The 25,873-nt window shown below is 43.8% G+C and overlaps 1 protein-coding gene across 4 annotated transcripts in view; it reads right to left on the bottom strand.

Moving 5' to 3' along the window:
- The window catches only part of TMC3 (transmembrane channel like 3), a 266,252-nt gene that overhangs the window by 222,543 nt on the left and 17,836 nt on the right, over window positions 1–25,873 (bottom strand). The window lies entirely within an intron of this gene.

The following is a 25,873-nucleotide window of genomic DNA, read 5'->3' as shown; positions in this document are numbered from 1 at the left end:
GTGCCATTGATAAACCCATGACTGAAGCACCGCGAGGAAGAGTTCAATCGTGAAACGAGGATGCATCATGGTAAGTCTGACACACACACAGGTTTACCAAGTCCAGCCTCAGGGGACCCAGGTAAATCAGGCTGAAACAGACACCTGGAGGGAGAAAGTGGGCAGAGGCTGCAGGTTTAACTCTGGGCTTAGCTTGAAACAGGAGCAGGATCAAGTGTCTCAGCCTAAACATGAACAAACCCTGAGCTTTATAAGGTGCACAGGCCACATGGAATGAAGGTGAGAGGGCTGCTAAAACGCAGGAGCCGGGTGAACACTGAGAACAAGTCAATAAGCAGCCTGGGGAGGCCCCTGAGGGACACATCACCCGAGGCTGCCGCAAGTCTGAGGCCCCAGAAAGCCCCGAACTTGGCTGAAGGTCAGGGACTGCTGCTGCTGGATAACCCTCCAGACTAATGGTGCTGGGTGACGTCTAGACCCAAGGACAATTCTGCTCTTCTCCGCGGGGCACAGCTGAAGAGCGTTCCCGGAGGACCTGACCCCCACCAGCCATGGTCTCCACTGCCCCTTTCCTGCCTGGCTGGGCACCACCGTAAGTCAGGTTCCACCCTCACCCCATGGCTAAGAACAAACTCCCAATTCTTTGAACGTCTTCCTGAGATGGGACAAGGGGACGTGGTTCATACAGGGGGCCACCCATCCATCACTTCCTCCCAGGACTCTTCAGCCAGTCTCAAAAGTGATCCTTTATCCTCTTGCAAAGGCACAAGTGTAAGAAGCACCCTCTCACCTCCGCAGTTCCCAGTCTTTATATGGAAGAACCGACTGAGCTCAGCTAAACTCAGGCCTCTCAGTCCCATGACCTGGAGTTATGTCCAGGGTGCTGGCTCCAACTGCTGCTGCCTCCCGGAAGGAGGCCCTCCCTTCCCCGGGACCCCACATTCTCAATTGTGCTGGACGTGGCTTCCCCGAGGTGTCAGGACAGACGAGCTGCTTTCCTGGCCAGCTCAGCTATTCCCAGGCTCCGGGTCTGCCCGTAGGCCGCAGCCCACCCTCGTTCCTCAGTCTCCATCTCTACGGCCAGGAGTTCAACGAGATGCTCCAGGGGCTCCCAGGGGCTCTGAGCAACTGACTCCTCAGGCTCTGAGTGAGCTGAAAACACATTTACATTTTCTGTATTGGTTTTTACTGCCTGCAACTTCATTTGAAAAAAGGGCTCCACTGTGTTAGAGTTGGAAAACCTCTGGGCCATATGGTGCTCCAAGTCCCTTCCAGCTGTGGCCGCCCGTCATTCCCTGACAACTCCCTTCAACCAGTAAGGTCAGGCACCAGGTGCGAGGGGCCCCGCAGGCCCAGGCGGCTCATACTGATTTCCCCTGGCCCCTGGCGGAGGCTGGCACAGCCTCTACACCGTAACACTCCAGGGACCAGCTCCGAGGGAAGCTCTGGCTGGCTTTGCAGCTGAGGGACGACAGCTGGCCAGATGCTAGCAGCAGTCTCATGGTCCTGATGGCGCGTCCTCTCCTCTCCCCATCCAGTCACCCAGGCCAGCTGCCTCATGGCCTAGGGAACCTCCCAAAGTCAGAGCAAACAGACTGGGTCGGAGAGGTGAGCCTGGCCCAGCAGCCGGCACAGCTGCACAGGAAAGCCTCACTATGGGGACCAGCGTGTTCCCAGCGGTGGCAGACTGGGATCCGGGCCGGGCTGAGAACCACCGCGGCCTGCTCTCCTGCCTGGCCCCCTGCGGGGCTGCGTGTGGATGAGATGCACGCCAGTCCTGGTTCTCCAGCTTACGGGCTGGAGCGCTGTGACACTCTGTTCAGCCTCCTGCGCTTCCCTCATCTGTGAAATGGAGGCAATGACCTCTACCTGGCTGGGTCGGTTGAGGACCTAATGAACGATTGTAAGAGCATAACGTGATCCCTGCACATGGTATATTTATTATTACCATTTTTTAATGAGGTGTGCATCTGAGGCTGCTAAAAAATGCAAAAATCTCTTTCCATGTGCATGCTTGGGAAGAATCTATAATTTAAATGCTTCTCACAGAAGTCAGGTAACCTCACTGCCGGGTCTGTCTCCACTGCCATGGCTGCCACTTCAAAGTGAATGAACGTGACCACATCTCTAGCGTGGAGGGGCTGCACGAGCTCGTGGTTCTCACATGTGAGCATGTGTCACAGCCCGAGAACCTGCGTTTCTAAGGAGTTCTCAGGTGCCGCTGGTCACGGCCACACTGGGAGAACCACTGGGTCCTAACTGTCCTTTCCAGTTCCAATGTTTTATATTTTCTGTTTATATTATATAATATTCAGTTTATGCTTTTAGGATTGTACCTGCTGAGGCTACCTGGGGTCCTGAGCCAGTGGGTTTTCCAGGAAGGTGTCAGCTTTTGAATCCTGGCCACTTACAGTGCTGGTGTGTGCGTAACCTTGAGGAGATTCCTTACCCTCTCCTGACAGTGTTCCCATCTGTAGAAGGGGTGTACCAGTGCCCTACCTTACCTAATCTGTGTCCGGTATTCATCCCCCTGAGCCCCACCCACCACAGACAGAACCCTGCCCAGGCCTCCGACGTGAGTCCTCATTGGTCACAGCTCTTAGGCTGGTGCTAAGGTAACTGCGGTTTAAAAGGTTAAAAATAACTGCAAAAACCGCCATTACTTTTGCACAACCTAGTACATTTCACTCTGTCAGAAACTGTTGGTGGGGAGAGGGCACCTGACATAACTCTGTAAAGAGAAGTCTGCTGGGCCTCCTAGGAAAGCTGTTCATCCCCACTCAGTGAGGAGAACCTACCAAAGGGAAAGTCCTTTTCCCCGTCCCTTTCTCTACTGCTTCCCTGCTTGGGATGCTGTCCTGGGGAGATATGCATAATGCTGGAGCTGCAGCAGTCACCTTGCAACCACGAGGCCGTCCATGACTGACTCACTGAGGGGGCAGAATGGAAAGACAGAAAGGACATGGGTCCGTAAGGGGACCTTGGAGCTGCTGAGCCAACCCTGGGCCCATCAGCTTCCAGATTCTAGTTCATCAGAGGCCACACTGGTCAGCAGTTACGACATTCCCGATAAGCTGTCATATCAGATGATATGTGAAGCACATTTCTGCTTAATGCCTGGGGCACAGTATATACTCAATAAATATTAGGTCTGGGCAATGATGAAAGTCCAAAATCTTTTCCTGTGGCTAGCATCTTTTCTCATTTGCAGTAAAATTCCTAGATCAAAGAAACCTATGTCCTCTTCTTTCCAGTCCTTGTCAACCACAAATCTGTATTATTTCTCTATGGATTTGCCTATTTTGGAACTTTCATATAAATGAAATCATACAATGTAGCCTTTTGTGTCTGGCTTCTTGCACTGAGCATAATATGTTTTAAAGCAGGGGTGTCCAAACTTTTTTCAACGTTTTTCACCAAGGGCCAAATGTGGTAAAATACACAAACAGCCGGGCCACTCACTGGAGGTGAAGTATGTATTGCCTCACCTGGTTTATTTAAGTAAACTAAATATATTTTTGGAATTTGCTGCGGGCCAATTAACAATGGACTGCAGGCCGCAGTTGGCCCGCGGGCCGCAGTTTTGACACCCTGTTTTAAAGGTTCGTCCACATTATATAGCGATATCAGTATTTCCTTCCTTTTTATTGCTGAATAGTATTCCCCTGCACGGACATATCACATTTTATTTATCCATTCATCAGCTGATAGATATTTCGGTTATTTCCATTTGGGGGCTACGATGAATGCTGCTGCTACGAACATTCAAATACACAAGTCTTTGTAAAATTACAGAAAAGATTGCATTGTCCTCCTCTTCGCAGTTAGTTTTTCACTTACACATCCGTTTTGGAGCTGTTTACGTATTAGCACATGCAGCTTGCTGCTGGGAAGAAAATGAGTGCATTGTAATAGTTTGATAAACGCGATGAGGAGGAGGACTTTGTGTGGGGAGAAGCCCCCTTTTTAGGCAAATTTATAGAAGAAGAAAATAGCTATGAAGAGATGACTGCGAGCAAGCGGAAAAGGGACAGGCAGGTTAAATGCTGTTATCACGGTAAACACGGGCCTTCTCCTGACACCCTGGCCTGGTTTCTTACCAAAACAAAGGACGGATTGGATTGCGGCGCGTGGGCTGGCTCCCGCCCCTGGCCGGCCCGGCCCAGCACACCGTCAGCAGAGCCCCAGGCAGCGCCTCCCGCCTCCTGTCTTCCCAGCCCGCCCTGCACCCATCCGCCTAAGCTCAGCTGATACAATGTAAAGGCTTCATGTGCCCGCGGCCTGAATACCTCGCCTTCTCTTTATGAAGCAGCCTGCCTGGTACCCTGCAGCGGCTGCATTTTAATCACAGGTGCAGCCTGGGATGCTCAGAGCCTCAAAAGAATGGGGAGATGGTAAGGGAAGAGCGAGCCCTACATTTTCCCCTTTGTTACTTGTTATTAAGGCAACTGAAACTACAGCCTACCATCTTCAACTGCTCACCCACCCCCAGGCCAACCTCATGCAAAACAATGCAGGATCTTCTCATCGCTCTTATTATTTTTTTTCCTAAGTCAGAACTGGTTGCTATATTTGTAAGAATTCATTACTGAAATATTCCACCTGGCGACCAAATCAGACTGGCAGTAGAGGAAGGCTGATTATACAAAAACCCATCTGTCCTCATTAATCTGGGTAATGATGTGCAGAACCCCAGCCGGGGACCCTGCAAGTTGGCGCTCAGGGCCTCTGTGCAGGCGACAGCGGGCGGTGGCACGGCCGTACACGGCCTCCCGCTTTGATCTGCAGGAGCGACATCAGAGGTGATGACAGCCCGAGGTCTAAACACAGCCGTGGAGGCAAATCATTAACTGGTGCCAGAGGAGATGGGACCCGTTTTCTACGAAATTCAAGTTCTGTCCCATCTCCCAATGCACAGGGGACTTAATCACTCCCTCCTTCCCCAGCTCTGCCATCGCCACCCACCACCCTTTCTTAGACTTGAAAAAACTCTGTTTAAAAATGTGGTTTTGCAACATTGTGGAAATTTGGAAACAAACAATACAAATCTCCGCGCTGCAAACTTGACCATCGCCCTAGCTCCCCAGCTCCTGTCCAGAATCCAACCCCGAAATGCTGCCGTGGGCTGACAGGGTTGGGTCTGGCTGCCATGCACACCTGCCATATGCTCACTCGCTGAGACACCCCAGCTCCAACTGGTCTTGGAGCCCCCCCTTCCCAATAGCAAAAATGCTGCCGCACAGCTCGCCTGCACCACTTCATCGGATGCCCTGCCCTTCCCCAGCCCACACGGGCACCGTGGGGCAAACCCAAGTGGTTTTAGAGGGAGCAGCTGTTCTGTCAAGTACGGATTTGTCCTCATTAATGACCCAGAGCCTGCTGCACTCTCCTCCTGAATGTCGCACGGGGCCACCAATTCCACCTGCCTACAACTGAATCCATTCCCCCACCCCAACACCCGCATGAGGTTCTCCCAGCACCACAGTTACCTTCTGGCCCCACTATCTTCTCATTCACTGTCTCAGAACCACAGCCTGACGCTCTCCTCCTCCCTTTAAACCGCCGTAGCCACTGGCTCAGCTTCCAAGCTCGGCCAGTCACTGAGCTGCTTCCATTCCTACATCAGTCACTACCAAGTTCAGCCATTCACTACGTTCCATCAAATTAGTGCCCACACGTCTCACTAAGTGTCCACTGACCACTGACTCCTACCTCCAATACAGTGAAACAAACAAAGAAGAAACAAGGTCTTAAAATATTCTAATATTGGAAAGGAAAAGACAAAAGTCATTATTTTCACGATATGATTGTTTACTCTAAGTGCAAGACAAGCCACTTAAAAGCTGTTAAGCTAGTGACAGAGCTCAGCAACACATCAGACACAAGATAAACAAAAATTCCATATCTGTCTCTACATGGATGCATTAAATAGAAAATATAACAAAAAAGATCGCTTCTTCAAAAGAAACAAAAACATTAATACTTTAACATTGAACTACAAGCATGCAAGACTTATATGGAAACTACAAGCCTTTACCCAAGAAACAAGACTACTACATGTTCCTGGATAGGAAGAATCATTGTAAAGATGGCCATTTATCCCCCCAATCAATCCACAGATTAAACTCAATCCAATAAAAATCACTACCAAAAGTTATCATAGAGTCTGACAGTTATATAAAAGTCTATATAAATCTAAAATTCATGGTGAAGAAAGAATATACACAAATAAAGAGAAAATATTGAAAATAAGAACTTAATAGAACTAGTTCTAATAGAATTCAAAATGTATTACAAAATCATAGTAATATGTGTCTTCTTGTGTCAGCGAAAAAAGATGGTGAGATAAGGGGAACAAAATTATGACTCCAGAATCACAGCTATACAGGAACTTAGTTTATGATATTTTATGGACAGTAAGGGGTTTAAAGATGAGAAATAAAATATTCAATAAATTATGGTGGCCTGGGCAAGAGATGACCAGGGTTACGATGGGAACGGAGAGAAGTGGACAGATTGGAGAGAGCGTGCTGGAGTGACATTAATAGTTCATGGTCATGAACTGTCTTGGGGCCGGGCTGAGGGAGAGGAGGTGTCAAGAATAACTGCTGGGTTGTGGGCTTGGGAAGCCGGACGGGCGGTAGGTCCAAGCAGTGAGACAGGACACAGGAGAAGAACCTGCTTGAGAAGAAGAGTCATTGTGGGCACATACGATGAGGACAGACAGGCTTGAGACTTCACTGCCAGTGCATCTGAATCCCATGGGTCCGGGGTAACCGGAAACCAGGGCAGCGATACCACAATGTGAAGATGTGGGGTCCAGGAGTGAAAGCCCATGAACAGGCGCTAGACCTTGACTTCAAGGAGTTTGTCCTCAACGGGGAAGAGAGATGCTCTCCGAGGAGTGATCACCAGCTTGTTTCCCCACATGGAGATGCTTTATTTCCCTCCCCCTGAACCTGTGCGAAGTCTGAGGACCTAGTTGAGTCTGAGATCAGAACCAGGCCACAAGGGCCCAGGTCGTGTTGCCACAGAAACCATGACGGTGGAATTACAGTAGCTATTGTTTTCTTCTTCTTGTTCATAACTTCTAAATTCTCTCTAATGAACTGATATTCTTTTATTAGGTGACTAAAGCATCAGTAGAGACGCGTTTTTAAAATTATGCCTTCCAAAAAAAGACAAATGGAAAACTGAAGATTCAACCCCAGAAAAGCCATCCGCCAGTAACACGGACTCAGGTTCTCAAGCTACCGTTCCTGGAGACAGCATCGCTTCTGGACCAAAGGTGGGGAGGGCAGCCTTGGAAACACCCACGCCCATGGACAGTGTACCACCCTTCCCGCAAAGGGAACCTGGGATGCTTCTTACATGGAAGTTCCCTCCCAAGTCTACAGAGCCCCAGTCATGCTCAAAGCAGGGTTGAGACCCGAATGTTTACAGCAGCACAAAACACAAACCATGGAGCCGCATTAGCACCTTCCCTCTGATTAGAATTTACCAGAAAGCAGCTAATTGTAACACCATTAGAGACGTTCTTTCTCTGACCCAAATAAACAATACATACAGATATGATTTTATTTATATATATGCCACTACAGAGATAAACATTTATCAACAGACTAAAAAAACTAAGTCTCATTTGCTTTTCCCCCCCCTCTAATCAAGATGCATTTTTTGGAGTCTGCATTCAATTCCAATTAAGGGAGGCTTTTATATCTTTTATAGAGGAACAACTATATTTAACATCACCGTTCACTCTAAATAGTAATTGGATTTTATAAGGTATAAAGCTTTCAAAGCTACCCTGAGTCTCGAAATCTTCTCTGCTGCTCATGAGCCAAGCTGGCGGAGCTCAAAGTAGAATGCCCTGGCGGGAGCTGCCAAGGCACAGAAGACCAGCAGAGCCGTACACAGAGATATGGCGAAATGGCACATCTGGGAAGAAGCAATTCCTTTTAAAAATGATAAGTTAATTTGCAGCAATCGGACCACTGCATTTCTTAAGAATTCAGAAATAGGTTTTAAACATGACTGTAAAGAAGAGACAGGACACATATGCAGAAATAGCATTATACTATTAAAAAAAAATATCAGCCTGAGGGGAAACTGAGGACTTTTGTAATATCCATTGAGATTAATCACGGTCTCATTTCTCTGTCCGCTTTTGTGGCAACAAAGCAGAATTTCTCCAGTGTCACACAGCACTTATTATCTGTGCAAAACCTCAAATAAGTCAGAATGAAACATCAATTGTGTCTACAGGATGAGTTTTTTAAAAAATTACCCCTTTAGACATCCTCTTCTGGAACCCGTGAGCCTGCTCTTCTATAGCCTAGGCATCTGCTAGTGCCCCCATCACTTTCCTCCACATGGTATTCAAGAGACGATGGACAAAAATGTATCCAAACAGCATATTCAGAGAAAATTAGAAAGTCACCATGTCTGACCAGGGAAAGGTTTAGGCTCAGAAAGACCTGAGACGACCTTAAGTTTACACCTCGGGCTGATCCTCAGAATGGAGACAACCTACATTTTTTAAGGCAAAACAGAAACAAAAATCAGGAAACCCTGGGGAAAGGGAAGCATCTGACTTCCAGAGCTACCACATTATTACATTCAAATTTCCACTTTTTCAATCAAAAATCACAAGGAAACATAGAAACAGGAACGGATAGCCCAGTCAAAAGAAAACAAACAAACAAAAATTGTCCCAGAAAAACACCAGATGACTTACCAACTAGAACAAGATGTAAAACAGCGATTATAAAAATGTTCAGAGACTTAAAGAAAGATATGGAGAAAGTCAAGAAAAATTACGTATGAACAAAATGGAAATATTAATAAAGAGATAGAAACCTAAAAAGGAACAAGACATTCTAAAAAGTGTCGAACTGAAAAGTACAGTAATTGAAATGCAAAATTCACTAAGGGATTCAAAGGCAGATTTGAGCAGGTGGAGGAAGACTCAGCAAACCTAAAAACAGGACAATTGAAATTATTGAGTCTGAGGAACAGACAGAAAAAACAATGAAGAAAAGTAAACAGAGCCTACGGGACCTATGTGACACCATCAAGTGGACCAACATATACATTATCGGGGCCCTAGAAGGAGAAAAGGGGCAAAGAGATTATTTGAAGAAATAATGAAAACTTTCCAAGTTTCATGAAAAACATGAATATAAACATTCAAGAAGCTCAACGTACTCTAAGTACAATGAAATCAAAAGACCCACACTGAGACACAAAATCAACTACTGAAAGCCAAAGACAAAGAGAGAATCTTGAAAGAAGCAGGAGAGAAGCACCTCGCTACACACAACACATCTGCAACAGGATTATCAGCAGATTCCTCATCAGAAACTTTGGAGGCCAGAAGGCAGTGAACTGGTATATTCCAAGTCCTAAACGTAAAAACTGTCAACCGAGAATACTGTATCTGGTGAAACTGTTCTTCAAAAGTGAGGAAGTTAAGACATTCCCCCAAAAAACTCCCCAAAGCTGAGGGAATTTGTTACCACTGGATCTGCCCTGCAAGGAATACTAAAAGAAGTCCTGCAATTTGAAATGAAAGGACAATAGTGAGTAACTTGAAGCCATATGAAGAAATAAAGATTTCATGGACAATTATAAAAGCTAGTATTATTGTAACACTAATTTATAACTCCACTTTTTTGTTTTCTACATGACTTAAGAAACAAATACATAAAAAAATATTAATTTATGTTTTTGGACACACAAAGATGTAATAAAAATGTAATTTTATGACATCAATAACTGAAAGAGATGGGAACAGAGCTGTAAAGGACTTTTTGTATGTTACTGAAGTTAAGGAGGTATAAATTCAAATTAGAGTTTTATAATTTTAAAAAATTAAACGTAAGTCCCATTGTACCACAAAGAAAATAGTTCTAAAATATATTTTAAAAAAGAAATAAGAGATTTAAAACGTTTTACTACAAAACAATCAACTAAAACAAGACAGAAATGCAGGGCAAAAAGGAACAAAAAGTTATAAGGCATACAGAAAACAAAAAGAAAAATGACAAGTTACTTCTTTGTAATTACTTTAAATATAAATAGATTAAACTTTTAATTGAAAGACAGAAATTGGCAGAATGGATTTAAAAACATCGTCCAACTATATGCTGTCTGTAAGAGACTTGTTTTAGGTTCAAAAACACAAATAGCCTGAAAGTGAAAAGCATATTCCATGTACGTGAGAACCAACAGAGCAGAGATGGCTAAAAATATGACACAAAATAGACTTTAAATAAAAAAAGGTCACAAGAGACAAAGAAAGCCATTTTAATGGAAGTTTCAATACAACAAAACGATACAACAATTATAAATATTTATATACCTAATAACAGATCATCAAAATATATGAAGTGAAAATTGACAGAGTTGAAGGGAGAAATTGACAATTTTACAATAATACGTGAAGACTTCGATACCCACTGTCACTAATGGACAGAATAACCAGACATAAGAGAAATAGGGAAACAAAGGACTTGGACAACACAACAAATCAACTGGATTTAACAGACACATACAGAACACTCTACCCAAGAACAACAAATACAGATTCTTCTCAAGGACACATGGGCATTCTCCAGGCTAGCACACATTTTAGGCCACAAGTTAAGTCTCAGTAGAGTTAAAAGAATACACATTACACAAAGTATCTTCTCCAACCACAACAAGATGAAGTTAGGAATCAATAACAGAAGGAAAACTGGAAAATTCACAATATGTAGAAATTAAACCACACACTCTTAAACAACCAGTGGATCAAAGAAGACGTCACAAGGGAAACTAGAAACCTCAAAGAATTAAAAAGTAGAACTACCCATGTGATCCAGCAATTGCATTTTTGGGTAGCATACTCATATACCAAAAGAATTGAAATATTTCAAAGAGATATCTCTACACCCAAGTTCACAGCAGCACTATTCACAACAGCCAAGAGGTGGAAGCAACACAAGTGTCCACCAACAGAGGACTAGGTAAGCAAAATGTGGTGTATATATACAATGGAATACTTTCAACCTAAAAGAGAGAGTAAATCCTGACACGTGCTACAGCATGGATGAGCCTTGAGGACATTACATGCTAAGTGAAATAAATCAGTCACAAAAAGACAAATACTGTGTGATTCCACTTATATGAGGTACCTAGGGGAGTCAAATTCAGAGACAGAAAGTAGAATGGTGGTTGCCGGAGCCCAGGGAGAGGGGACAATGGGGGCGCTGCTGTGTAACGGGTACAGAGTTTCAGTTGTGCAAGATGGAGCGTTCTGGAGATGACGGTGGTGATGGCTGCACAATACGAATGCACTCAATTCCACTGAGCTGCACACTTAAAAATGGTTCAGGTGGGAAACTTTATTACATATATTTTACTACAATAAAATAATGAAAAGAAAATAGAGTTGCTGGAGTTGGACTAAGGTCACAGAATTTATGAACACGATTCCATACCCTGCCCAAATGCCATTTACCACTCATTTGCTTTGTTTGGTCTTAATCTGCATTTCATTAAGGGGAAGTATTCCAGCCGAAGGACATGCACTCCCCGCCTCCCCATTCATCCTCCCAAGGCCGCTCTCTGTGGAGTACGTTGCTCAGTAGCTAAGAAGGCTGCCCCTAGGAGCTGGCTGGCCGGGGCTGCACCGCACTAGCTGTGCGACGTTGGGTGATGTACGTACCCTGTCTGTGTCCTCAGTTCTCCTGTTTGTACAATGGAGGTGATGACAGTCCTTCTCTAACAGTGTAGTTGTAAGGATTAAATGTAAAATCGTATGTACACAGCTGATCAGGATTCCCAACGCATACTAGGTGCCCAATTAGCCATGTTCCCATGATTCCATTAAAACAAGCATTTTCTAAGAAACTGATTAGGCACCAAACCCCATTGATTCTACGTTCTTTTGTTTTCCGTGGCACCCCGTTTGGATGCCCTAGTCTTTTACGCGGTCTCCCTTCCTCCACTCTTGGCCCTTGGCAATCCATTGCCTGCCTCCAGGCTGAGGGGTCCTTCTGAGAGGGAAATCTGCCTATGCTCCTTCCCTGCCTGACACTGTTCAGTCACCACCACCGTCATCTGGCCCAGCCGCTTCTTGATCCCTGTCTCTTGCTGTTCATTCTCCAAGGCGTCCCCCACATTCCAAATGCACCGAACTGTGTGCGGTTCCCTGAGTCTCCATGCTTCCTTCCCTCCTCAGTGTTTGTCCACACAGCTCCCCATCCTGCCAAGCCCTTCCGTGTTTGGTCCACCTGGCAAACAGCACCCCTCTTTTAAAGCACAGCTTTCCAATCACTTTTCCATGAAGAGCTTCCTGGCCACCCTGGCATGTGGTCACAGCAGCTTAGCAGCTTAACACGTGAGTGCACTTACTTGTCCCCATCTGGCAGGCCCGGGAGTTATTCCACTCATGTTCCCAGTATCCAGCATGATCCCAGCTCAGAATAGACAAATAATGTGCAAAGGATGGACCCACTGGGCACCAGCAGACAGAGAGACGTAAGTCATGGCATCTGCTCCCAAGGAACTTGGAATTGAACTAAAGTTAGAGAATAATCCCAACCAGTAGCTCAGAAGGGGCTACAGTCAATGTGTAGCTAAATGTCTCATAAGGGGAGCAGATATAGTGTCACCTTCAAAATGAGGACGTCATTTGGAAGATTTTAGAAACATTAAAACAGCAGCCAGTATCTACCGAGCACACTCACTGGGGGTCACGGATCATGCTAATTTTGTTAATGTGATTATGTCATTTATGCCTCATTAATTGATTAAAACATCAGTGTGAGCAGACAGAAATCAGACACTAATATTGCACATAATTGCATTTACACCCGGCAGTTCTTAGCTACTCCATTCGTTTTCTCCTTGTCTATGCATGTGTCAGTTTGTAATAACTGACCCTGTTATACAAGAAATGCAGAGAGAAAAAAAGGAAAAGTTATCATCTTTGGTCCTACAGGAAGACAATGGTTTTGAAGGCCAAGCTTCAAATAAAAACAGGAAGGAAAAAGAATCCTAACTCCAAACGTTTCTTGTTCACCTATCAGAGGCGAGCCCAGACCATGGAGTTTACTGTAAACCACGGAACTCAGATATGAAGCCAGAGAAGCCTCTGCCACGAAGAAAGGAGTGAACCCCACCCTTCTAGTCCACAGAATGCGGGAAGGAGAGAGCTGGAGCAGGAAGGAGTCAGAGAAGCCCACGTCCCCCAGCTTCCCCGAGGGTGAAACCTGGGGGCAGAACTGAGCTCTTCCCAGGGCTCGGAGGGCGAGCAGGCCGGCTGGTGGGCTTCCCTGGCGGAGCCTGAGGAAGGCTGTGGGGCCGCAGCCCCTCACTTAGCCTGACAACACATCTCACACACACGAAAATGAGAAGGCAGCTCTGAGCGAGGGAGGGCGGTGAGGCCTCTCACGCCCCAGCTAGGAAGGGGACCGGAAGTCCATGTTCGCAGAGAAGGCCCCAGGCAGGCGGTGCGGGCAGGTGGCCAGTACACAGAACACGGGCCTCAGGTCCAGGGAAAGAGCCCGAACACAGTCTTCAGCAGCGGGGCTCATCAAGGCTCCCAAGGACCACGGACGCAGCAGCTCAGCGCACTGTGCAGTGACACGGGCAGGGCAGGGCAGCCACGCAGCAGAGTCAGGAAGGGCACCGCGGTCAGCACACAGCCTGCACTCGTGGGTCTAAGACGACCGCCCCCCAGCCCCAGCCCCAGCGCCATCAGACGTGCCACTCCCACTGCAGGCCCAAATCATCTGAGGACACACAAGCGGGGAGAGAGAAAATCGGAGGGACTGGATGTTTACCCAAAAGGGAGCCATGCATTCCTTCTGCAAATACCAAGTCCTGCCACATGCAAGACACGCTGCAGACACGCGGCCACAGCCAAGCCCCCCCCCCCGCCACACACACACACACGCAGACGTACTCAGAGGTCTGGGCTTCTGGTGGAGAAACACACACCTCACAGACAAACCAGAAACGAAGTCATGTCAGAGGCGGTATGTGCTCCAGAGGGGGGTGGGGGCTGCACAGAGTGATCAGAATGGCGTCCGTGGGAAGGAGCCGCATGAGTACAGATGTGATAAAATGAGTCATGAACCACAGGCTGTCTGGGAGGAAGGGGCTCTGGGCAGAGAGGCGGCGGGTGCAAAGGTCCTGCGCTAGGAGGACGTTCTGGGTGTTCAAGGAACACCAGTGAGTCCAGCACAGACAGAGCGAGGGAGAGACGCGCAGACAGGAGCGCGGCGCCCAGGCATGCAGGCCTTTGGGCTTTCACAAGAATGCTGATTGGATTCTGAGAAGAGCGCAGCCACAGATGGGCTGTGAGCAGGGCGGTGATGTGAGTGATCAGCCCGAGACCTAAAGGTTATAACCTCCTGACGAACGGCAGGGAAGGAAGTTTTAAAAACAGAGACACAGCAAATACATAATGAAGTGACTGACATGCTTACACACACACACAATCAGTAATCACAAACTATCAATGGACTAAATAGTTAAAAGACATATTGTCAGGAAGGATAAAAAATTTCAGCTGCATGTTGTTCATAAGACATGTTTCAAATATGAGGATCAGGAAATTTGAAAATAAATGGATTAAAAAAAAGAAGAAACTGTTAACCAAAAGAATATTGCAAAATTGACTTCAAAACAAAAGCCTCACTAAAGAAAAGAAAATCCCAGATGACTAAAGATTCCTTTCACCAGCACGATGTTATCAGTTCTGCTGTCGTGTGTTTGCAGACTGCCACAAAGCCCTCTGAAGGAGGGCACATCCATGCTTTGGGGAACCCCACTGATGACATTTCCAGGGACGTGACCAGCACCCAGGCAAAGGTAACCGCAAATATTAAGGAAAGGGCAAAGATTATTGATAAAAACACCCAACTATCTGCTCTTCACAGGAGACAGCTGAAACTAAGGATTCAGGAAGACAGAAAGTAAAAAGGTGCCATTTTACAATAGCGGCTCAAGTGTAAAGAGTATAGGAACAAATCTACCAAAAGATGGGCGAGACCTCATTGGGATAAATTGCAAGACTTAATTGGAAGACATTTTTTAAAAGTTTAGTGAAACATAACATATTCTTGGGTAGGAAGACTCAATATTCTAAATGATCAGTTCTCCCGCCAAATTATCCATAGATTCAAAGCAGTCCACAATTAAAATCTAAGTACAATTTTTTGTAACTTGACAGCTGAGTCTAAAATTTGCATGGAAAAGTTAAAGGCCAACAAAGAGGCACAACAGTAGAGAAGAAGACCTAGGCAGGAGGCCCGTATGGAGACATTATTAAACAGAGTAACTGAGACAGTGCGGTATCAGTCAGAACAGTCAAGTAAATAAATAGAAGAGAGTAGAAAGTCTACAACAGATTCACACCTACATGAAACTTGCTGTAGGACCAAGTTGGCAATGCCAATCAGGAGGAAAACAGAGGTGAGCTTTTCAATGAATGGTGTGAAGACAACCAGTATCCATATGGACAAAAATGAAATGGGACACTTACACCATACCATGTATGGATTAAAACTAAAATTCCAAATGGAGTAACAAAGGAAAATTATACAATTTTCAGAAGGACAATATACATGACTATCTTTGTCACTTGGGGATAAAGAAGGATTTCTTAAAAGATAAAAATCACAAACCAAAAAGTAAAATACTTAAAATTCAATGACATTAAAATTAAGAACTTCTGTTTTTGTATGTGACTGAAATTTTCTAGAACAAAGTATTTTTAACGTAAGAACTTCTGTTAATCAAAAAACACAATAAAGATCGCAAAAAAAGTTCAAAAACTAAGTGACATTTAGTTTAGTTCAATGAATTAAATGATAAAGGATTCATATGCAAAATACATTTCAAAACTTCCACGAGTCAGTCAAGAAGACAACAAACCACCCCAAAAAAATGAGTAAAAAGAGGAATGCCATAAAGAGAAAATACAAATGGACCCTAAGCATATGTTCAACTTCATTAGTTTCACTGGGCATTAGAGAAATAGTTTAATGATATTAAAATCACAATGAGAATACTTTTCATATCCTTCCAATTGTTAACAACTGAAACCTCGAACAATTTCAGCTGTTGGCAAGGATGTGATACAACTGTGACTCTACATCCGCTGCTGGTAGAAGAGAAAAATGACTCGTCACTTTGGGCAGCAGTTTAGCAGCACCTAAGAAAGTTACACGCGTACATACATGTCCTGTGGCCCAGACCTTCCTCTCCCAGGACTGCTGCCTGAGAACTCCCTACACACAGGCACCAGATCACTCTCAGCAACGCTACTTACAGCGGGGGTGGGCACATTTGTTCTGTAAAAGGCCACATCGTAACTCCTGTATCCTTTGCAGGTCATCCAGCCACTAGGCAACGCTGCCCATGCAGCAGGAAAGCAGTCATTGGACAACACATCAACAAATGAACGTGGCTATGTTCCAACAGGATTTTTTTATGGACACTGCATTTTGAATTTCATATATTCATGTGCCATGAAATGTTATACTTTTGATTTTTATCATTTAAAAATGTATAACGATTTTTATGTTGAGGGCCATACAGAATCAGGTGGATCTGACCCATAGGACACAGCTTTCCAGCATCTGGTTTATAACTCTAAAAAATATACTACTACTACTGTTGTCCATCAACAGGCAAACAGCTAAGCAAGTCATAATATGTGAACAACGGCTGCTGTACAATGGAGAACAATGAGTGAAACTCACACCTCAGCATGGATGAGACATAAAAAGAAAACGCTGAGCAAAAGAAGTAAGCCAAACAGATCACTACGTTAGCCCGTCTTCCAAGAAGCAAACACCAAGGTGGCATTAAATGTGCAAGGATTTTAAATGCGTGTGTGCAAGAACGCAGGCAGGGAGCTGGAGGGAGTCTGGAAGAGCCAGCAGCCTGCAACGAGGGAGGAGAGAAGGCTGGGGGGGAGCCACGCAGTCTCAGAAAGGTGCTTCAGGAGGTTCCTGAGCCCAAGTGTTCCACAAAGGCTGGTCCCCCAGACCAGGTCCCCTTGGTACCCCCACCACAGTGCGTCACTGTCAGTGAGCAGCAGGTGGAGGCTGCACCCTCGAATCAGAGTTTATCAGCGAAACCCTTGTTTACTTCTGCTCCCCGCAGAAGGAAGTGTGAAACATTCTCACGGCTGCCACGATCACACACGCTCTACATCCCATTTCTATAAAGTGCTAAACCAGGCAAAACTAACCACTGTTTTGTTAGTTGATGTATATACATAGGTACTGAAACACAAAATAAGCAAAAGAACAATAAACCTAAGCTGAGGATGGTGGTTTACTCTGTGGGGAAGTAACTGAGGAATCCTGCACCCCAGCTCAGCATTCAGGCCCTGGAAATACCTTCGTAAGCTGGATGCAGGGCCCAGGGGTGCACATTTTATTACTAGGGGCTAAGCTTCACATGGAGGTTTTACGTACTCTTTTCTGTGTAGGGCACACCGCCCAATAACTTTCACGGAAAAATGTCTTTTGCATATCTAAGCAGTAGTGTGTGTCAATATTCCACCATGCTGCAAGTATGAAGGCTTTGTCTTCCGATGTTGCAAACGTTTGGGACTGTGCGTAAAGACACCTCGTTGACGCTCAATAAATAATAGCTCTTTTCCTCCTGTCCTTTCTGCAGAAGTCTTCAGCACCAGTCGGCATTTCCTCAAGTTCTAGGAAATGGTTCTGTTTTTACGGAGGAAGCCAGTCCATGGAATCACTCCATCACTTGCTGCTCAAAGGCGCTCAGGGCAGCCTCTCCTGCTTCCTCCTTCCTGCAGACGTGGGCAGCACACTGCTGCGTCACTTTCTGCCACCCTCCAGATCAGTGCCCACGGGAGGGAAGGGGCCTACCAGGGAGAGATCAGCCTCCAGGGTAAAATGCTCGGTGTGATTCTGTCCGGCTCCCGTCAATGTTAACTCCCGCTAGACTTCAGAAGCATATGCTGTACTCACACAGCACTTTACATTCCCACCAGCTTCGTTCATGGTAATTGTCAGGAGGGGCTCTGCACTGGACTGGTCGATAAGCCTCTTGGCTTGAAAGACAGAAATGGAGATAGACACTTCATAATGTTGAGTAGGCATTTTCCATTTTCTAGTTCATTATTATCCTTCGGTAATTGAATTTAAATTTTAACAAATGCCATGTTTGCTACTACTGAGATTTTTCTTTTGACCTATGGATCAAAATCATAATTGCATTCCTGGAATGCTGTTAGTCTGGCCAAGACTTCACATTTATTTAAGGGAATGCTGGTCTCAATTTGCTAGTGTTATATTCACGACTTTTTGCTTCTTTTCATAACTCGAATTGGACTACAATTTTTTTTGTACAGAGGTTGAGCATCATGACAATTCTGTTACCAAGATTATTACCAAATGAATGAGGAAACCTTCCATGTATTCCCTTACTCTGCCTCTGGTACATTTGGATGAACCTAACCAATAAAGCCATCTATCCCAGCCACCACGTCCATTTTTAAGTGTTAATTTTGGAATCTGTGGAAATGGTTCTTAGTTATTCTATCTTTCAAAAAAGTCCACTTCTAATGTAAATTTTTACAGATGTATTTTCCTTAAAATTAGTCTGCGTTTTGAGATGTTCAAATTTATTTTAATTACACAGAAAGGTTTCTATAGTTTTCTTCCTCCCTTCACCAAAAAAAAGATTAATTTATTTATAATTTCCAGTTTGTCATCTTTTAATTTTTCATTTTTGACTTAATATTATTCTCTCCTCCTGCTTTCACTAGATTTTATTTGCCTTCCCTTCTCTAAGTTGGATTGAATCTCTGATCAATTTCATTCATTTCTTGTTCCTATGATTTACTTTCATTTTTTGAGCTATAGCTCTTCCTTTCATCACTGTCTTCATGGCAACTTTGTCTGAGATGGAGAACTCTCATTTTCACTGCTTTCTAAGATGTTTGAAACCACAAAAGTTTTGAGTTTTTTTAAAAGGAGATTTCAATTTTTCCCCATGTGATTAAAGTTTGTGATCACAGAAAATGGACTATATAATTTCTCCCATTTGAAATGTATTAAGGTTTTCTTTGTATCTAATTACATTTTATCGTCATTCAATGAACTCTTACCAAAGGGTATTCAACTGTTTGTAAAGTACAAATTCCAATTTGGTCTATTTAATTAAACTTTGTGATGTTATTATCCAGATTCTCTATAGTCTCACTTAGTTTTGGCTCCTTGATCTTTCAGAGATGTAGGACAATGTGCTAGTTTTTTTCTTCTGGGCTTTAAAACTTTTTCTTCCTGTGTACCTCATACGAAAGTATTTTCTTGTATATGTCAATGACATGTTAGTTATTGCATGTATATCCCTGAACCTTAGGTCTGCTGGATGCCTGGTACTTCTTGTCAAAATAAAACGACCTCCCATCAATTTTATGCTATTACACTTTTAATTCTTAATTATATAATACTAACATCGGAGTCATTTATTTGAGATTTTTGTTGTTTTGTTTGTTTACATATTAGCCCAACTATGGTTTTGATCTTTCTGTTTACTTTTTTCTTGTTTCCTTCTGATTGATAGTCCTTTACAACTAACACATGAGATTTGTTGGGTTTTTTTTTTTTTTTATCCCAGAGTAAGATTAATTTTCTATATAAATACCTTTATTTATGTTTAGTGTTACGAGGAATATATTTGATCTTATTTATGTTCCTTCTGTTTCATGTTTTGGGGGTTAGGGAGAGTTTTTTAATGTTGTTTTTCATGTTTGCTTACAGTTTCACACCAAGTTTCATTATTTTGTCTTCTGTGGTGATATTAAAATTAGTAGTTTTTAAAATTTATACTGGTAATTACCCTTCAGCTTATAAAATCATACTTGAAGATGTATTTCTCTAATGATCAAACTGAAAAATAAAATATGTTTTACTACTCCTCTGTGAGGAGACATGTTTATTCTTAGCTCTATGAGACCCTTGCCTACCTTCTTCCCAGTTCCTTTAATAATACTTGGGATTTTTAGAAACATGTTATTATAATGAAATTATAATTTTTACATTATATTTGTTCTGCTTTTTGCACTCAGTTTCCAGAGCATATATAAGACAATTCTGTTTAACCAGTTTAACTAATTTAACTCTCCAAGTCAGTACTTCCTTACTCTAACAACCCCATTTTTACTCATTTTGATTCATTTCTTGACCAACTTGTTTTGTGGAGTAATATTTCTCAGTGAGAGTTTATAGGTATTTTACATTCTGGAACTTTCCGTCTCTGCCCTCCTCCTTGCCAAAAAAAGAGAAAAGGTAAGGTCTCATGGATGCCCTTCACCTACAAACAATTTTGCTAATATAAATTTGGAGGCTAAAAGACTTTGCTTTCAAAACAGTATTTTGGAAAAGTTTATTGCAAACCTGAATATAAATAAAACAAACTGCTATTTGTTTTTTTACAATCTAACTAGACGACTTTGGGAAAATGTACACACACACACACACACACACACACACACACACACACACACTTACAAAGAGACCACCAAACATGACGGTCCTGGTCATTCCTCTGTTCCTCATCTTTTCTCATTGGCTTCCAACAAGTTTATTTTTCCTATGTCTTTATTATTCTGTCTTTCTTTTCCTCTGTCTGATCTCTTCTCCAGGTATTCTCTTATCTTCCTGTAGCTTCAATAGGACACTGTGCTCCATAAGCCTTTCTCCATTTGATTCAATGTCAGGAGTTTTCAAATGGCTTTAGCCATGGAAACCAATTTCAAACAAACTTGCCGATGCCGGAATTACAAAGTTTTTTTTTTTTTTTTAAGGATCAGCTGCTCTGGTTGAAGTAGGGCTAAGGAGTGGCCCCACTCCCGAACATCCGGTCACCCCTTACCAGCCTCTGAGACATCCCATGGGGCTCCAAGGCGCTCAGTTTGAAACCCACTGCTCTGCTTTCCCCACTAGATTGTCTGCAGTGTTAATGTGCTTCTTTACACTTCTGTTGATTCTGATTTGCTGACTTCATTTTCAATGCAAAATACTATATTTGGTTTATTAGACTTTCTAAGATTCCTAAAGCTGTACACCTAATTCCTCTCTACACCTGTAACTTTACAAAGCTTAAACTCTACATTTAATTGGCAATGCAGGCCAAAACTTTTTAAAGAAGTCAGATTTATTAACATTTGGAGTAGTTTTAATAGCACATTTGGCATTCATTGATGGTTGGTCTCTTTGAAAAGCCAAAATAGGAAAGAAGGACTTAATTTTCTTTTCACTAAAAAAAGGCTAAATATACATTTTAAAAATAAATTTTGAACTACTGAAAACATCTGTCCAAAGGTGGGAGGGGTGCAGGATGTGGAATCAGCTCTGGTAACCGTATAAACTGAAAAGGAATGCAGTCTTCTGTACATTTTTGTAGGTTTTTGAGTCCAGATCTGTTATCAACCATTATAAAAAAAAAAGTCATTAAATTTCAGTTTCCTTAAAAGCTTTCCTTATCGCAATCATCTTCCTTTTCATCAAAGTCTACTGTGTTTTCATCTCATCCTTGGCTTCCTGAAGTTTACTGCACTCAAGTTAGATATTTTCTAAAACTTTTCTGCTCTTTCCAATCATAATTTTTTTCTACCAAAGGACACTGTTCTTCGGCCTCTTGAGTCCCATGCTCTCTCTTCCATGTTCAATCCTTTGATCATGCAGAGATCTCAGCCTTGATATATGCTCATTAAAACGTGTGTGGTTTTGCTTTGGTTTCTAACTGCTCCCTGTTGAGCTTCACGTTTCTGCCCCGTCCCCAGCCAACCTGCCAGTGACTTTCAATTTACTTAACCCAAGGAAGAATCTGCCAGGTCAATTTTCTAGTCGGAAGGGGTGTGTATTTATTTCCTTGTCAAAAACATTGAATAAGAAACAGGCTCCTGTTTACACAAATCCTGCAGTTTTTCCAGTGGCCAAATTCTCAATTCTCCATTAGCATATAGGGAAGTGTAGCCCAGGAGTCAGGTGGAGAGAGACTGACAGACAGACAAGTCTACAATGGGGAAAGAATTTCCTATGACCTCTTTTTCCCTATATAGCCTTACTTGGTTCCTTGGAGCTTCTCCTAAGTTCTATAAAGCAGAAATTCCTCCTGGCTTCCAGTAAGTTATTAAATAATATTTCTGGTTTCCAACTTTGTTGGAAATTTGAATCCTTTTCTATATTTTCATAATTATGTCAGTGGGAAAGTGGGGGAGGGTAAATTTAGAGTCTGTAGTTTCCTGCTGTCATAACCCACAAACTAGTATGGTCATTTAAATTTTACATGAGGCCACTGATCAAACCTGCAATCATGCTTGAAATGATTCAGAACTGGTAGGACTGAGAGTGAAATTCGTCCCTTGAATATGCAGACAACGGTGGAAGACTTGTGTGTCAGTGTGAGCATATGTGTGTGCCTATGCATGAAATGTGAGCGTTATATGTGCATTCATGATGTGGGGATGGTAAAATAAAAGATGAGCAAACAAGAAATTGAACAGAATTTAAAATTGGAGAGTTTGTATACTCATTTCTGGAGTGTTCCTCATGGCAATAGTTAAAGGTCACTTACTTTTGTCTGCCCTCTGGATTCTAACTGACTTGGTGTATGGCACTGCAAGAGGCTTTTTGGTGGTTAGCTGCTAGCACCCACGCCCCCCTTCTCCCACCCTAACAGTACCCAACTTTAGTGCAGCTCCTTTACAAAGGAGCTGTGCTTTGGGGAAAGCTGACCCAGCAGTCAGTGCCCTGGGTGGACCCTGCCTGATCCACCCAGGGGCAGCCCAGATCCCTACCATGGGGGTAATTCAGGTCACTGACCTAAGCCAGTCAGTGCCTGGCTTTCCCAGCCTCAGGGGCTGATCTTAAATAAGCAGGTGACCAGTGACATGTGAGAGGAGGTTTGCTCAGAAATTCTGGGAAAGAAACAGAGACAACACACTGAAAGACAGTCTTTCTCTTGAGTTCTATGGCGTCGCAATACCAAACCTGGAGCTGGGCCAACAATTATGCCATGAGGGAAGTCACGTGAAGGCTGAAGGTGACAGTGCGAAACGGTGAGCGAATGAGAACAGGGGCCAAGTCCTTGAGAAACGGACTGAATCAAGTGACTGACTCAATCCCATCCTCAGGTCACCCTACCTCTGGAATTTCCAGTTCATGAACCATAAACCCTGGCCTTTCGTAGTTTCAGCCAGTTGGAGTTGGTTTTCCTGTGATCTCCAAACAAAGAATCCGAACTAACTCAGGGACCGGGGGTCATGTTCACCTCCATATCTTTCACCGTAAATATGACATCAGCTATTTCGTGCCATCAGTGTCCAAAGTGGTCAGCCTTCAAGGCAACAGAAGCCAAAATGGTCCAGAGAAGCCAGCAGTCGGAGTCCGTGCCGGCTCATGGGCCATCTCTGCTAGGACTACACCATGCCAGCTGCTTGTCTCAGAGGACAGCCTCAGGACCAGGGAAATCACACTGGGTTTTCATGGCACAAGTGGCACCGCAGGTAAAGCCACGGTCACTCCCAAAGCAGAAGCACCTCTGTTATCTTTGCCAGTTCCCTTCAGAACATCGTGGAGGGAAACTGGGCCTTCGCACAGGAAAGGAGAAGACGGGTGCTGTGAGCCAAGACAGTCCCTGATGGGATGAGGGGAACTGCCTACATGATCCAGCTCTGTGTCCCCAGAGCTGAATCCGGCCCCAATTCACAGACTGCATCCCTACTGTTTCGTGAAGGACAGCCCAGGGAACGTGGCTGTCTGGAAAATTAATGAACTCTGCCTAACTGTATAAATATTCCTTCTTCCCAATGCCCAGTTTCCTAATAATGAAAGTAATTAAATTAATTGTCCCCCAAGTACAGGATTTGTTGCACAGGTATTGTGAGAAGAAAGGAACAAGAAATGGCCAGCCCAGACAGAGGTCACAAATACTGGTGAAGGGACTAGACCGGCGGCCTCATGATGGGTCCCGGAGACATGTGGACAGGAGGCCTGGCTCCAGTCCCTATCTTTCCATGTACTAGCTGGGTGACTGGGAATGATAACAATTCCTAGCCTGCCTCCACAGGGGAGCTTCCAGAGAGCCCTGTGGGACGTGGACAAGAGAGCAAGTGTCAGCAGCAGGATGTGAGGTGTGGCTCTGGGCTCTGGGGGCCGGCACGGTGGCTCAGGCCCTCACAGGACTCTCAGCCCAAAGAAGTGACAACGCATAAACTTCCTTGTGAGTCAGGAATTCAAGGGAATAGCTCTTTCCTGTCCCATACACCTTGCCCAACCAGATTCCTGCTAAAATACGTCCTGGGGAAAGCACTGGAAATAATCATCATTATGCACACATGATGTAACAGCCAAAGAATCTATAGATAAGAGGTGAAAAAACCTGTATACAGAAAATGATACAAATGTTACTGAAAAGAAATTTTCAAAGACCCAGATAATTGTAGGAATATACCATCTCCATAGAGTTGAAGACTCGTTATTATAAGGAGGTCAATTCACCCAAATTTATCTATAGATCCAATATAATCTTGATCAAATTCTAGCTGATCTTCTTATGAAAACTGATAAGCTGATTCTAAAATTTATATAAAAACACAACAGGATCAATGCTAATACAAAAAGGATCAACAGTATTCAAACACAAACTTGAAGCCAACGAACACATGTAAATGCTGTGAGCTTCCAGGTGACACCTCACTGCAAAGCTGCACCAGTTAAGACCATGTGGTTCTGGCACAAGGCTACACGGATGATTCAACGGAACTGAACTGAAAGTTCAGAAACACACACGATCTATGTCCACGTGAATTATGACCAAGACAATCCTGCAGTACACTAGGGGAAGGATGATCTTTCCAATGAATGGTGCTGGTCCGTGTGACATGCATAGATATAAAAATATCTGCATCGCCATGTCTTATCATAAATAAAAATCAACTGCACATTGACCGTAGACCCTAAAGTAATAGGTGAAGCACTAAAGCTTCTCAGCAACAAACAGGAGAACACAAGGTCTTCATGACCTTGGGGTAGGCTAACAGTTCTTTAAAAAGATACTACCTCCCCACCACCAGAAGCACAGACATGAAGGAAAAGAATGATAGACTGAACTTCATTAAATTAAGACTTCCTAGTTATCAAAAGACAGCATTACGAGACTGAAAGGCAGGCCAATGACTAGGAGAAGAAGAATATTACCCAGTGTATAGAAAGAACCCTTATGTAACAGTTGAGAGAGAGAGAGACAGAGAGAGAAGGGGGAGGGAGGGAGGGAGGGAGGGAGGGAAGGAGGGAGGTAGAGGGAGGGGGAGAGAGGGAGAGGGAGAGGGAGAGGGAGAGGGAGAGGGAGAGGGAGAGGGAGAGGGAGAGAGAGAACAGGTATCTGGTCAACACTAGGCAACTCACAAAGAGCATATTTACATGGCTAATAAACATATGAAAAGGTTCTCAGTATTAGTCATCAGGGGAATACATATGAAAAACACAATGAGATACCACTATACCTTTGTTAGAACACTGTTTTAAATTGAAAAGGACATTGGAAAACGGCAACTCTCATAGGAACCTGACAGATTTATAGACTGATACAATCACTTCCAAAAACTGTCAGCATGTTCTAAAGCTGTAATTTATAGCTGTAACTATAATTTATGCATACGTATGGCCCATCAGCTCTATCTCTCTCTATATATATATATACCCAAAAGAACTGCATACGTATATGCACCAAAATACATGATGAGACTATTTCTAGTACCATTATGTTAATAGCCCAAAACTGGAAACTGAAATGTTCGTCAGTAGCATACTGGCTAAATAGCAGTATG

Source organism: Rhinolophus sinicus, chromosome 13, assembly GCF_057876585.1.
Source record: "Rhinolophus sinicus isolate RSI-liver-muscle chromosome 13, RSI-T2T, whole genome shotgun sequence".
Taxonomy (NCBI): domain Eukaryota; kingdom Metazoa; phylum Chordata; class Mammalia; order Chiroptera; family Rhinolophidae; genus Rhinolophus; species Rhinolophus sinicus.
Note: the sequence above shows the minus strand (reverse complement) of the source record. Positions and strands in the feature narration are given on the sequence as shown.